The sequence below is a fragment of the Amblyomma mixtum genome, chromosome 8, assembly GCF_055824585.1.
Source record: "Amblyomma mixtum isolate Tamu chromosome 8, ASM5582458v1, whole genome shotgun sequence".
Classification (NCBI taxonomy): Eukaryota; Metazoa; Arthropoda; class Arachnida; order Ixodida; family Ixodidae; genus Amblyomma; species Amblyomma mixtum.
The window spans coordinates 41,273,944-41,282,111 of record NC_143019.1 but is presented as its reverse complement, the minus strand read 5'-3'; the positions used below and the strand labels follow the sequence as shown (position 1 = coordinate 41,282,111).

General features: G+C 47.4%; 1 pseudogene; it reads left to right on the top strand.

Moving 5' to 3' along the window:
* The first annotated feature begins 549 nt into the window (after positions 1-549).
* On the top strand, positions 550-7,941 carry LOC149332239 (uncharacterized; annotated as a pseudogene).
* Positions 7,942-8,168: the final 227 nt, after the last annotated feature.

The window sequence follows — 8,168 nt, the reverse complement described above, 5'->3', positions numbered from 1 at the left end:
TATTAATCCAATAAACAAGTTATTCCTTAACTAATCTTGTCCCTCTCTTGTATGCTACTCTTTCTGCCGACGTATACTCCAGGGACCCACCGCTTAGTATCGTAGTTCTGGCGAATGCACCATTTGTCGGCCTTTTTTTTTTTACGCACCGAGAAACAAATACTGGTAGTGCTTTACTACTACAAGTGCACTTAATCCGCATTCAGCGTAAAAATATCACAAATATCTCTTCTTCGACTCCGCACACAGGTATGGGTGACGTGGCATGAAAAGAAGAAGAACACCATTTCGCCTCTTGTCCAGCGAGGAAAAAGACAACAGCAACACGGTGATGGAGAAGAAGAAGAAGAAATTGGTTCATTCCTGGCCGATCCCACAGTGTGGGTATGTGCCATCTGTTGTTAGTTCAACAACAACAACAAATTAGGTGATGGGGTGCGCAAGTAACCCGTGAAGTCCAGCTTCAGCAACGGCTCCTGCACCTCTAGCTCCTGCCTCTCACAATCTCCCTGCCCTCTTTTTGGTCCAACACACTGCTTCCTGCACGTGATGACCGATTCGGCCGAAGACGTGTCGGCGCATACGGCTGCGTACAGGACGCAAGCGGGGACCTCCACCGACTGGGAACAACCACAGGGGGACGTAAGCGGAAACTGCGGGTACTGCGGCGACGGGCAGGGCCTCCAGCAAAGGGAAGAGCCCTGTGAGCGATCCCGTTGCGCTGAAGAGGATGGATACGACAGCCAGGGGGAGGGTGTACTGCATGGCGAGCAGGAACGACCCGTCGTTCAAGAAGAGCAGTTTGCTAACATTGACGAAAGCACCTGGGACCTACGGAATGTCAAGTTTTTTGTGAGGCTCACTGTGGTCTACATGCCCACCAAAGCTCGCCACTTCATCGCTTTCGTGGTGAGCTTCTTATGTACTCAGAGAGACTTAGGGGGAAAGTTGCCGCGCTTTTCCTTTACATCTCTCGTACTCACGAAAGGCATCTTTGGAAAGCTCAAAATATTTTCAAAATGATTCTAGTGGATCCTAACGGTGGGTACACGAATAGCATTTCAAACACAAAGGCTATTTTTTACTGGGGAAAGCTGTGTGTGGTGGTTATTTAGTGCCATAGTCTTTCATTATTCGCTTCGCAAGAGATGTTCCTTTAAACATTTGTCTGAACAGACTCCCTACATTTAGACTGAGGCGTAATCGGCTTCGTATTTTATAGGCGCATTCTGACTTGCCGAAGTTAGTATGGCCCCACGTCAGAAGATTTCAGCAAATGTGCTCTTTGCAAAGTTTAGAGCTAGAAAAAGCTTCATGAGAAAAGAAAAAAGATTCGTGTTGTCTTCATTAACCTCGTCGACAGTACTGAAACGAGCTCTGTCCTTAACCCGAAAGTCAGCTGCGAAGCCTACTTTTCACAAATACAAAGCTGATTGGTTTCTTAAGCAACAGGTTAGGAGAAAAAGCCGTAAGGTTTGGTGCAAAGAATGATTTGCTTCTCACTAAACTCTACAGCAAGAATTTTGAAGGAGGACCGCACGGTGCACCCTGAAGTTTGCAAATATTTTTGTTTTTTTCATTCACCCTTGCACTAGCGCAGGTTTCACAAAATATGTGGGCTTCATCGCTACACATTTTCACGCTCATCTCTACTAGAATCTCAATTACCCGCAGGAATATACGTATAAAAGATTGCTTTTGCCCCACTGCCCTTTATCGTTTTGCCCCTGGCTCTCCGCTGTAGGTTTTCCTCCCTTGGTGCCGGTATCGCTTGCGCCATGCTCCTTTCGGCGTGTGCAGCTCCGGCCTCTCGCGATACTCATGTGCCTGACGGTGACGCGGGAGTGGCGGAGCTCCTTGTCTCTGCTGACCGAACTCAAGGTTCCAATGCTGACCTTGATTACATACATCGCCTACGTCGAGATTACGGTGGACATTGCGGAGACCACGGAGAACATGCGGGAGATGACAGAGATCTTGGTCTTCGTTTTCTACATGGTCTTCATCTTCTTCAAGCTGCTTTTCAGCGTGGTGCAGGTTTTCAAGTGCCAACGCGTTGTTAAGGTGAGAAAACTTTGGGGCAATGTTACAGGCACAACCAATATGGGAGGGGACACGGGAGCCGTACTTTGCGGACCGTTATTACCGAGAGGTGGCAAGAATCGGCAGTAAAGGCGCATGCCCTAGTAAGTATGGCCGGCTACTGTTTCCGAGCATGCCCTCTGGTGCCGCCCACTCTCATCATCTGTCGGCGGCAGAGCATTGCGAAGCGCGGAGGACGCGCACTTCCGTATTCCCTCTCATATTGCTTCTACCTGCACGAGACAGACATTCGCGCCATATTGTTCAGCTTTAACGTATAGCCTCACTTGTCACGGCAACGCTCTTCACCAGCGGAGCGAAAAGCGTTACCGTTTATCTCGGATGTACCAATGAGCTCCTTTTACTGTTGCATCAGTGGGTGTTCAACCATGTCATCGTCACAATATTGGCACATCATTCAGAGATTTCGATGTCCCCAGATGTGACGACACAGCGAGAACGCAGAAAACGATATTTTTGAAGCATAAGTTTTAGTATACGTGTCCCGCCTTGATTCTGCAGTCGAACAGCGAGTCTGATTTCAGCTCCCTACGCCAACGTGCCTTCATTTTATTTCGAAAGCAATACTGCTCTCACTTTCGAGCCATTAGCGTGGCCGTGGCGCTTCCACCATTGACCTTTAGCTGACCCCTGTGGTGACGTCACGCCAGACCGAGAGAGACAGGGCCCCAGCCCGCGCGGTTAGCATGGGCGCGGCGGAGCTGCCACGGCGCACTCCGCAGCTGCCGCGAGAGGGCGCGCGTTGCTATGACGTCACACCAGGGGGATAAAGGTGGGGGAGCAGCTCGGTTGCTCCCAGTTGCCATGGTGGAGCTACCTCGGTATGTTGGATGATGTGTATAAGGCAAAGCTCCAACGAAATGCAGCAGCCAGGAAACGCCGGCGCGCTGAAAAAAACAGCAAAACAATGTATAGCCATAAGTTTAAGCAAGGACAACCATGGCGACACCATCAGCCGAACCAAGGTGCAGCCAAGGGTATTGCTTTCGCAATCGTCCAGGCTTAACCAAGCTAAGCCTTCAGCCATTTTTTTTTAAAAGAGCGAGCAGTTTTAATAGCGGCAGCTGTCCACTAGTGGTGTGTGACATGGTGCCCTGGTCCGCGCTGCGTCTGGTAGGTTGGGCTGGGCGCAAAATGGGTTCGCGTAAGCTCGAGAATGTGGCGCTGGTTTCCCTCGCGCCGGAATCGCGGGTTCTCGGCGGCTTATGCTTGAGGGTGGATATGGCATTGGGAAAGAACGACTGTAGCAGACTTTTCAGCAATGGTATACACGGAATTATGGGAATATGGAAGGGAGACCTTAAACAGACCAAGAGTAGGTGGTGCTCCTCGAACAACTGCATGTTAAAAATATATAGCTCAGCCTTAAAATGCACATCACAAAAATCAGATGCATAACTCAGCATGAAGCTACAACATAGTTTCCGGATCTAATCAGCATAGCACAAAAAACTGCATAATTTTTTTTTGTGTTCGTTGCTTGCTGCTGGGGCTTTGGTGACGTTTAAATAGAATCTTAAGAAGCAGAAAGACAAAAGAAATTCAACATTTCTAATAATGATAATCCTACAATACTTCCTGCAGCATGAATCTTTGACCAGACGCTTGGAAAACATTCCTGGGAAATTGTTAATTGGACTTAAGTAATGTAACGTTGAATCTTTCGGCAAGCTCTGGTCTGGAGCCCTGCTAACCCTTATTTTTTGTGAGTGTTTACGGGACTTAAAATATTTGAGTTTAAATCTCGCCAACTAGCTTACTGTCAATTACTGTAACAGCTCAAAGCGCCCTCTAGCAAGCTCTGCGTTACAGTGGTTTCTGTGTCCAAAGGCGAGCTTTTCTTAAAGTTTGGCGTAAGAACAAAATGACCATGTTTTCTTCTCTTTGTAAGAGCGTACCATTCTGAAACTTTCAATATCAGGCGCTCATGTGTTCTTTTTAGCACATGTATTCCATATGATATAGGAATACATCTTAAAATCCAAACGATTTGCGCATATTTCACCGTAATTTCCATGGCTCCTTTCTGAATCGTTTTCCCATGATTTGTATAGGATGTACATGACGCAATGCCTAGTCCTTATGAATTTTGGCATTTCCATAAGCTTTGTCTGAACAGTTCATTTGCACTCAATATGTTTCAAGTGGATTCCATGACATACAGATGGAAAACATGTGAAATTAAGGGAATTGTGACATGGAATGTTTCTGTAGGGCAGTCTGTCTGGATGCGAGCTGAAAAAGAGCTATTTTCTGCTTTTTCTCCTCAGCTGATGTTGGGCTGCTCTTTTCTGCCGGCGAACTTGCACGTCTTCGAAGGCAGCAGATGCCTGCCCCGCACTTTACAAGACCTATACGGGTCGAAGACCTGCGCCACTCTGTCGTGGGGTCCGAAACCATCGGACTACTCCACGGATGACCTACTAGGAACGTGGGCACGCGTCTATAAGACCGTCACCGTGCAAGATCAGGGCGAGCTGAACCAGGTATGTGGATCACGGGTGTATGAAGCTCTTCATACGCTAATTACAAACAGTTTAGACGGCAACCTGTTACGCACGAACAGCCCCTTGCATGTTCTGCATAAACAAACGGCTTTGAGAGGTTCTTTTTTTTATTTGTGTGTGTTTACGCTTACGTCAGGTTTTTCATCTTTGCCTTCCCAAAAACTACTCATCCATAACCACAATGCATTACCTACTTCAGTAATAGCATATAACGACAGGTGATTGAAAATCAGTGCGCAAAATTTGACAGACGATTACGCAAGCCGGTAAAGCGAACGTTGAGCGCAGCTCTTCACACGCCACCTTCCACCGCTGTCAGGTAGCGTGTTACAGTGCTGGCCACCCTCCAGGATTTTTCCGTGGCAGCCACCGTCCGCCTGTCCATTCCTTCGCTCTTGCCGTGGCAGGTAGAGTTTCACTCTGCTACTACCTAGACGGCCCACGGTTGCCAGGTGGCGTGTTGAGCCGAATACAGAGACGTTGACGACGACTACGACGTGCAATCTACGAGCGGGCGCCAAGAACTGCGCTCCAGAAAAAAATTGAGATTTAGATGATTTCTCTTTGCAACTCGCACGCGGCACAGACGCTGGCACATACAACCAGTCTCTCCACTTTGTCACCTGGCAACCGAAGCTTCAGGACGGTTCTAATGCTAACGCATTAGGAACAATCACATGACGCAATGGAATCCGAACCCGGGACATTTGCATGCCGCTTACGGTGCTCTACTAAGTCAGCTATGTCGGCGGCTGTCCAACCTACAACTTTTGAGTGTATTTGCTGTGCGTGAAACCTAACACTGGTAGCATTAATGCAATCCCCTGCGCTCTCCTTGGTTCGGAGACAGTTGGCTTCTTTCAAATGTGTCATAGCGAGCCTGTCATGTCGCTACTCTTGGCTGCTCAATAACGTTATGTAGTTTTATTGGCCGTAATCACGGCACCTACCAGGTCTCAAGCTTTAATAAACAGACAGTCTAAAAGGCACATAATACACACGCACTTACAATCGAAGACTATTGTCAGAGTCATGCGCACGCACAAGTGACCTCGCCAGCAAACAGCAAGAGCTTCAGGAGCATTAGATAGTGGAGGCAAATGACAGAAAAGTGACCTTTGCACACATGAAGTCCAGCGCAGACGAAGCTTCGTCAAGTTGTCTCTACCACTTCACACTCCTGCCGACCATATGAAGCACTCTACGCGCTCTGCTCAAAATGGCTGGGGTTGAAACCAGTTATATCCAATGGAACGAGCAAAAGACCGGCCAATATATACGGCTAATCACGTGGCCATGTCATGTGGTACGGCGGAGGTTCGGTGCAGCGGCGAGCGGCGCGGCACAGGCGGTGCTCGGCTCCAGCTGTTGCCAATCACGCGGTATGACGTCAGGCGTGTGAAGCCTGCCTGAAGGTCAACGTGAAACCCTGTTGACCTTGAAAGGTGCAGCTCGAAGAGTGGGGCCTTCGTTTCAAATTGCTGCAGCGTGTCTATGTTCTGTTCTTTCCAGGTGCAACACAAGTACGGGCCGCTCCTGTTGGCCTTACTCCTCAGGAATGCCTTCGCGGTCTTCGTGTGGATGTGCGCGCTGTACGTGGCAGTTCTCGTGACTATCACCGTGTTCAAGATGATCTTGGAGGCCGTCACCGACGTTTTGACCCTCTATATACGCTTCAAGATAGACCGTCGCACTCGAGCTGTCGCAAGGAGCAAAGCGCTTTACCACGCTGTGCAGCAATGCATGAGCGACAAGGACTACACGCTGGTACGTGTTAGACCGCAAAAGCTTTTCAAACGTGTAATCGAACTCTGTTTGATTTCATTTCATTTCATTTATTTCATCCTTAAGGGCCCGAGGGCATTACATAAGGAGGGGCTACAGTTGGGGTAAATACAAGCGTCATGAAGGCAGGCACAATGAACACAAACACTACAAATTATAAAATACAAGAAAAATAAATAAAGAGCATCAAGGTATCCGTGGGATGATGCGGAAAAAGCAAGAAAGGCACGTGCGTGGCAGGCAAAGTTTAAAGTCAATCAATTATTAATGATAACAAAGATGAAATGCTTACAAATCTTAGAAATGTCTATCGAGTTTTGAGCGAAATGATTTGCGATCGTCGCATAAAACTATGCTGTTAGGTAGGGCATTCCAGAGAGTAATCGCGTCGGAGAAGAATGAACTGTTCATAGCTGAAGTGCGGCTCCTGACACCTTCTATGGAGAGGCTGTGCCTTAGGCGACTGGACGTTCTGAGCGGTGGTTGCAGCAAAGGGTGTCTGGAAGCAGGGTGGTAAAAGAAGCTGTGCAGTATGCAAAGACGGGAGATGATGGGGCGCGACTTTAGAGTGGGCAGGGAGATAGAGCGTTTAAGTGCAGTGATGCTGATTTCTTTGGAGTATTGATGCGTAGTGTATTCGTGTCCTACTCATCGGTATAATTTTTGTCGGCCGGAAGGTTTGGTGCAATGATGATGTGCAAGTGCACCATTTTATTAGGAGACAAAGGCCAATTCAGGAATTGTAAGTGATATAGAAAGTCCATTTTGAGGGCTCCGCAAAAAAACAGGCACAGACGAGGAAAGCATATGAATGCAATAGAACAGGCGCCTTCCTCGTCCCTGTCTCTTTTGCGCTGTCCTCAGAATGAACTTTGGATATGAACCAACCCGCCTAACCAAAGTATTACTTGCACAGGATGTTGCCGAATCCTTGATCCAGACAAATATTTCACGTAAGGCTGTAATAGGATTTTCTATGCACTGTGCAGTCCATCAACTAACCCTCCCTTTCAACATAGTTGACAAGAGTAGGGGCTACTTCACTATAGTCAAGATTTGAGTAACTGATGGTTTGGTGACCGATATCGTGGCTACCAATGATATGGTACTTGCGGCCTTTATTGGTCGCTACAAGCCTGGGCATATAATTTAGCAACATTGTTCAGTAAGAACTGCCAGCGCAGCGCTGTGAATAAAACACGCTCAACCTCACTGCAATCAACTAAAATCTGATATTTTGCTCTTCTGTGTTTTTGGGTTAGTTTGTTGTAAGCGATTTCAGAATTTATTGATACTTTAAGTGTTTTGAAGATTGTTTGATTATATGCCTTTGTATTTTAAATTTAAAGGATGATGAGACGATATAATTATAGCTCTCCCACCACGATTGAATTGTTTTGGAGCAAAGATGGTTGAATATGACGTAACTCCTATTTTTTACTGCCAACAGCTGGATCGAGCCAAGTGATGTCTGCATCAACTCGCCTCTAGGAACCAAATCGATGGAGCAGCCGTCGAGCCGACCCGACACGACGAGGATGAGTGATCCTCTCTGAACTGTTTTGGAGCCTTCGTATAGAAACTGCAGGGTGCTTAAAAATTTAACTTCATCAACCAAAAATTCAAACCTGGGCTACGACACAAATTGACGTCTTGGTCAACTGCATCTTTGCGTGCTGCAAACTTCTTCGAAAGCTGCGGATGAAAAGTGTGGCCATCACTTAGAAAAGCAACGCTGTCAAGTCTGACAAAGGATATGAGGTTGCCCTCGTT